This window comes from Triticum dicoccoides, chromosome 3A (genome assembly GCF_002162155.2).
Source record: "Triticum dicoccoides isolate Atlit2015 ecotype Zavitan chromosome 3A, WEW_v2.0, whole genome shotgun sequence".
NCBI classification, from domain to species: Eukaryota; Viridiplantae; Streptophyta; class Magnoliopsida; order Poales; family Poaceae; genus Triticum; species Triticum dicoccoides.
Window position 1 is genome coordinate 100,110,439 of NC_041384.1, and position 7,263 is coordinate 100,117,701.

Here is a 7,263-nt window from a genome sequence, read left to right on the forward strand (position 1 = left end):
GTAAATTATACTAGACTGCTAAAGTTGCATTATTATATGTGTATTCGTTGCATATTATAAAAAGTGCAATTCCAGTGCAAAGTTGTGTGCAAGGTTTTTCTTTATTTTATTTCTTCTTAAGAGTAATACCAATGTTGCTAATTTATTTTCTCTTAGAAAACTTTTTTTATTATGTTTAGCTTTTAATTCATTTCCCGTTTTAAGGATGATATCAATGCCACTTATCCGTTCCTTGTTTAATTTTTTTTATAAAATTCACTATAGTATGTTTATTCTTACAGAACTAAAAAAGTGCAATTTATATGTAAATTGTGTGCAAATTGTATCATTATTATTGTTTTGAATTCCTTTCTTCTTAAAGGGTGGTACCAATGCCACTATACTTCATTTCTTCTTAGAAAAATATTTTTATTTTTGTGTTTGTAAGTAGTAAACAAGCAAGTATGATACACCATGTGTGTAAATTATAATATAAGCAAAAATTGCATTGTATATGCTTATTTTTGGCATATTAGAAAAGTGCAATTTCAGAGCATACTTGTGTGGAAGTTTTTTTTAATTTTATTTATTCTTAAAAGGTTTCATTTTCCCAAAACTTCATTAGCTTGTTTTGCTCTTTGTTTTTATATTTTCTTTCTTCTTAAAGGGTTTTATTCTTACGTAGAAAACTCCACTATTTTGTTTTAGTTTAGTTTTTATATTTTGTTTTCTTAAAGGGTTTCATTCTTCCATAGAAAACTTCATTATTTTTATTTGTTTTAGTTTTTTTATTTTCTTGCTTCTTAAAGGGTTTCATTCTTCCCTAGAAAATTTCATTATTTTGTTTTTGTTTTTGTTTTTTACTTTCTTTCTTCTTAAAGGGTTTGAATCTTCCATAGAAAATTTCATTATTTTGTTTTTGATTTTGATTTTTTTTTGCGGAAAACTGTCGATCTATTCATCTTCAATCATAGCAGTATAACAAACACCAGAAATAATAAAAATTACATCCATATTTATAGACCACCTAGTGACGACTACAAGCACTGAAGCGAGCCGAAGGAGCGCCACCGTCATCGCCCCTCCCTAGCCGGAGCCGGGCACAACTTGTTGTAGTAGACAGTCGGGAAATCGTCGTGGTCCCATAGGACCAACGCCCCAGAACAGCAACCGCCGCCGATGAAGAGAATTTTAGATCGGAAGAATCCAACCTGAAGACACATGAACAAAGACGAACAAAGACCGGATCCGAGCGGATCCACCAAAGACAACCACCGACCAAATCTGGAGATATCCGCCGGTGACACATCTTCACATGCCCTCCAACGATGCTAGACACATCATTGGGACGAGGGCTAGGCGGGAAGAACCTTATTCCATTTTCAAGAAGCCGTCGTTGTCTCGTCTTCTTGAGCAGGACACAAACCCTAACAAAACTTGAAGAAGCACCTGAAAGCAGAGCCCTCCCGCCGGCAAGGACCGGGATCCACCACGCACCCATGGAGACCACAGGAGACGTGGGAGATCGGCGGCGCCGCCCACGGGAGGCAGAAACCCTGGCCACCTTTTCTTGGAGTTTGAAGGCGAGGGGACCGGCGGTCACACCGGAGAGGGAGAGCCATCAAAGGCGAGGGGACCGACGGTCATGTCGGAGGAGCCCGCCGGCAAGGGGACCGAAGCGTGGGATAATCCCGCGGAGAGCCAGCGGAAGCGAGGCATTCGCGGAGAGCAGTTGGAGGCAAGCCGGTCTCGGTCGAGCCGGATGAGACGTCAAAACCGACGCCGATCGGCAGTTGTGCCGGACCAGGAAAGTACTCGAAGGTGAGCAGACCAGTGGTCTAAGGCAGAGGAGCCCTCACGCGAGAGTGTCGTCTAGCCGCCACACCGTGCGGAAAATATTGATTTCTTTTTCTGATGAGGGAGAGATGACCTGGCCGATGAATAGCACAAACTCCTGCATACTAAGATGCTTCCCTGTACCAACCTCGCGGAGCTCGAACTCCTTCCTCCCACCATGAACTCGTAGCGGCCTCCAATCAGATGCTATGTGATGCAGACCGGTGCGACCCAATCAGATCTGGATCACACGACAGGAGAAGCCAGCAACACCATATCAAATCACGATGTCTTTGCAAGTTAGGGAGAGGAGGCGCGACGACAAATGTGGTGGCGTAGACGACTAGTCTTCCATGGTTGTACTTCTATGTGTGTGGGTGAAAAGTTTTTTTTTGAAACGTAAAAGTTTCTTTCTTTAGAAGAGATAGAGTGTGGTGCTGTTTTGCGGTTACTTATGGAAACGAAAATGAATAACCTGGTGCTACGGAAACGTCTGGCACTTCATTTGTGCTGATGTGTGATGTGTGGCCGCATGCCAGGAGAATTAGGTAATTGGTTGCTGTAATGGATCTTCTTTCTGTTGCTGAACTGCTGGTTGGTCCCACCTGTAAGTCAATGGTGAAATGATGATGTGGCTGACTGGCTGATGTGAATAGGTTGCATGTTAAGATAATTGATATAATGAGGATAAACTTCTTAAGTATATAGGATACTCAGTAAAGTGAGAATTTAGCCAACCCATGTATTAAAGTAAGTAGGTTGTAGATATTAGGCGACAATTCAAAATTCCAGATTGATCAGTGGTTATGCACTATGGGATGTAACTTATAGGCGTGACTTCAATTTTTCTTATACTTTACTATAAATTGTTTATATATTTTATAGTTAATGATGTTAATTCCTCTATATTCATTGTTAGTATCACCACACGTGTTTTGATACATTTGTAAACCTATTATTGCACGCATGTACATCCTAACTTTAGTGTGCCTTTTTTGAACTATACGTTGATCTTGTATGGTGCAATATCTTTAGACGAGCTTCGCTTCCAATATTTTGTGTTTCAAGATGTGGATATTAGTTCTGGCTCTGGGTCCATATGCTACTGAGATATGCGCAGTCCATCTTCCTATAGATTCATGTGTCAGGTTGTATTCTCCTTTGTATTACACAATGTGCTCTCCGTTTTGGAACAATATAATGTGGCCCACGTCTGGTCCTTATTAGATGAGTGCAGTCCGTTTGTTAGTCATTGGTCTAGATGGAGACGAGACACTCATGTCTCACGTTTTTTTCAAGGATACGTCAAAGGTTGCGTATCAGGATTAAAGATTAAAAGAGCCTAGAAAGGCATATAGTTTTACAACTTATCCACGGCTATCATAGCCAACCCTCGACATGTGGATTACTCACTACTAGCCCACCCATCTAGACTATCCGAAAACGGCCTCTCTTCACGCAATAGCCCAGCCGATCCTCCTAAGAAGCTCACTTGTGGAAGGGATCCTTCCGTTGAACACCACATCATTTCTATGCTTCCATAGCAGCCATGCAACTAGCACGATTACAGTCCATGTCTCCTTCCTAAGTTTTGGTTGTGGATTTATAGAGGTCCACCATTCCACCAAGTTGGCGTCTGTAGTAGGTAGTCAAGCTAGCTTATCCCAGTGGTTAAGGATGGAGAACCACACTTGTCTAGCAAACACACATACAAGAAGGATGTGGTTGATCGTCTCAGGGGCTTGATCACAGAAGGGGCAGGCTGTCGGGTGTGGTAGGTGTCGGCGCGCAAGCCTGTCGGCCGTCTAGCACCTCTCCCTTACTGCCAACCATGTGAAGAACTTGCAGGTCACCGGCGCCCTTGACCGCCAAATTTGTGATGCTACATTAGCCTCTACTCTCCCAGCAAAGAACGCTCGGTAAGTCGCTCTTGCCGAGTAGCAGCCATTATTCTCCCAAGCCCAAACCAGTTTATCTTCAACATCGTCCAGCAGCTGAATGTGCTGAGTTCTGTCCACGAGCTACAAAAATTCGCTCAGCTCCTGAGGACCCATGTTTGGCGACACATCCTGCCACCATCCGTCAACTACGGCTTGACTCACCGTTCGTTTCCGTGCCCTTCTCTTAACAACCGCGAATAGTTTTGGCATGAGATCTTGGATTCGTCCACCTCTAGCCACAAATCTGTCCAGAACAGTGCCACCTCACCATTTCCTAGATTACACTTGGTCTCCGCCTTGTATATGTTTAGGGAGTCTGGAGATACTTGCAAGTTGAACTCACTCCATGGCCGATCATGCTCAATTCTCATCAGCCAAGGACATCGCGCTCTAAGCGCCATGTTGAGGAGGTGCAAGTTCGGTATGTTGAGACCACCATACTCCTTCGGTGTGCAGACTTGGTCCCATGCGACCATACAATGGCCACCGTGCACCTCGCGGCGCCCCTTCCACAAAAGCCCACGGCATATCTTGTTCGCCGCTTCAATTGCTTTGACCGGTAGATCAAGCGCCACCATTGCATGAATGGGCATGGAGGCCAACGTGGTCTTCAGCAGCTCCAACCGTCCAGCCCTAAATAGGAGTCTTCCTTGCCATGCAGGAAGTCGATCAGCCATTCTGTCCACTAGATACTGCAATTCTGATGCCGATTTTTTGCGCAAACCCACTAGTAGTCCCAGGTAGCGCATGGCCACCCAGCGACTTGGCATCCCAGCTCATCCGCAATCTGCTGCACTTGTTCATCCGAACAACGAATAGGGTGCGCGGAGCACTTGGCCATTTCGTGCGATGCCCCGACGCCATGCGGAAATCTTCCAGTAGCACAGCACATGTCCTAAGGCTCTGGAGATCTGGTCTGGTAAAGGTGACAACATCATCCGCACAAATTGAGGTAATGTGTCGTAATCCCGCATGTGTAAGAGGTGCCATCATGCAATCAATTGCCGCGCGCTGAAGCAAGTGGTGTAGACCTTCCATGACCATAACAAACAGTAGGGGAGATATAGGATCTCCCTGCCGCAGACCTTGCCGGTTGTAAATAATTTCCCCAGGGATTCCATTGAGTAGAACTCTAGTTGAGGAGGAGGCAAGGAGGCCAACCACCCATGCGATCCATTTTGGGCCAAATCCAAATTGTTGCATTACTTCCATGAGGAACGCGCAATCCACGGTATCAAATGCTTTGGTAATGTCTAGCTTGAGCATGACAGAAGGTGTCAAGGAGGCATGCAACCTTTTTTATGTACACTGCACCATCATGTAGTTGTCATGTAGGCATCTTCCTCTTATGAACGCACTCTGGTGAGCGCCAACCAATCGTGGCATATCGCTAGTGACCCATGCCGCGAGCACCTTGGCAGTAAGCTTGGGGAAGCTATGTATCAAACTGATAGGTCTATAGTCCCGCACATCAAGTGCGGCAGCTGATTTTGGCAACAGAGTGATGAATGCCAGATTGATAGAAGTCATCCCACGAAAATCCAAGTTTCCAAAGGACTGGAAAGCCTACAAGACGTCATCTTTGATGATTGGCCAACAGACAACGTAAAAACGCGTCGAGAACCCATCCGGACCCGGCGCTTTGTCAAGATCTTGCGCGCGAACTGCGTCCCTGATTTCTGCCTCTGTGAACTCTCCCTCCAGATGTGTCTTGTCATATGTTGGCATGCCCATCTCAATAAGGTCTAGAGAGTATGCCCGGTCTGGTGCTACCCCAAGCAAGTTTGCGAAGGAGTCCACAGCCTCTGCCATAACCTCATGATCTGATGTCATCACATCATCCACCTTTAGCTTTGAAATGTAATTTTTTTCGTGTCCTGTAGCTTGCATGTGCATGAAAGAACTCCATGCACGTGTCACCATCCTTCAGCCAATTCAAACCGGAGCGCTGCCTCGCAATTGAGCGCTCGAGCAATGCCATCCCCAGAAGTTTGTGTTTCATCAGCCGCCTTAAGTCCATCTCGGTTGGGGTCAGGGATCGCGCCTCCATTGTGACGTCAAGCCGCAATATGACCTCGTTAGCAATGCGCAGCTGTTTCCTGATGCTTCCCACATACTTGTCACTCCAACTCATCAACTTCTTTGCGGTGGCCTTAAGTTTCATTGGCAGACTTTTGAATGGATTCACCATGCTTGGTTGGCTATCCCAAGCTTGCCGCACCACCTCTTGAAAGCCATCAATCTTCGTCCAGAATTTGTGGAAGTGGAACCGTTTGTCGCGCCGCAGTTCAGGCTCGGGAATAAGATGCAGAGGACAGTGATCAAACATGCTCGTACTCAAGGCTGTTAGAAAAGATTGCGGACGGAACGGCTCCCAATCCACTAAGACCAAGACCATGTCCAGCTTCTCGAGGGTGGACTCCTTCCGCTTATTGGACCAATTGTAACGACGACCATTAAGGTAGAGCTCCTTTAGGTCCAACTCGGAGATGCACCGCCGGAACCGGCCCATCATTCGACGATTTATTCTGTTGTTGCTCTTATCTGCCGGGTCAGCAATTAGATTGAAGTCCCCGGCTAGCACCAAGGACCTGCATGTAAATCCCAAATCTCTCTTATTTGATGCAGAAAGGCCACCTTCTGACTGTCTCTTTTGGGCCCATAAACCCCAGTGAACCACCATCTGGTGGAATCACTTACTTGAAGCCATGTCGTGACAGCATATGTGGAGATATGCGGGTTAGACATCATGACACTAGAGGATTTGCATGCCATCAGCACGCCCCCACTCGTACCAATTACATGGACGTAGTAAAACACGTCGAACTCCACCCCAAGACACTGCTGCACTAGCATCAAGGTCATGTCCTGCACTTTCGTTTCCTGCAAGCATACAACACTAGCGCTTGAGCTCGAAATCACAGATTTTATTGCATTACGCTTTGTCGGGCTATTGATGCCACGAACATTCCATACCACCACTGCTTGATTTGGGTCAGCCATTAGCAAAGACCTACAACCAAGCAACCGCGGCCGCAACACTAAAGTGTTGAAGCATCCAACCCACGCCCCAGAGGCAGCACCTGAGCTTGCCACCCAAACAGCCACACAATGGCTGCAATGTGGCTTTGCTGGAGAGGACTTGAGAAAAGGTCTAGGTAAGGTCGCATCGCTTTATCTCCGATCACCTCACCTTCCCTGACGATGCCTAGTTGAACCATAAGCGTGCACTGCTGCATCTTGACTGACGAGCCATTCACCAAGCGGCCGCCGAGCCTAGTACTGCGTCGTATAGTAGTTGGGGGCGTTTTGCACCTGCGCTTGTTTCTTGCCACGATTGGTCTTGGGAGAAGTGGAGATATCTTATTTTAACACCTCGACCGAAACTGGGGCAATGGTGGCATCCAGGGAGGTACCCACTGAGGCAGTCTACCTGCTGCATGCAGATGTGGCCCGTGAGCAAGACAAGCTCACCAGAAATGTGTCCAGGCCACTGATACGTCTCCAA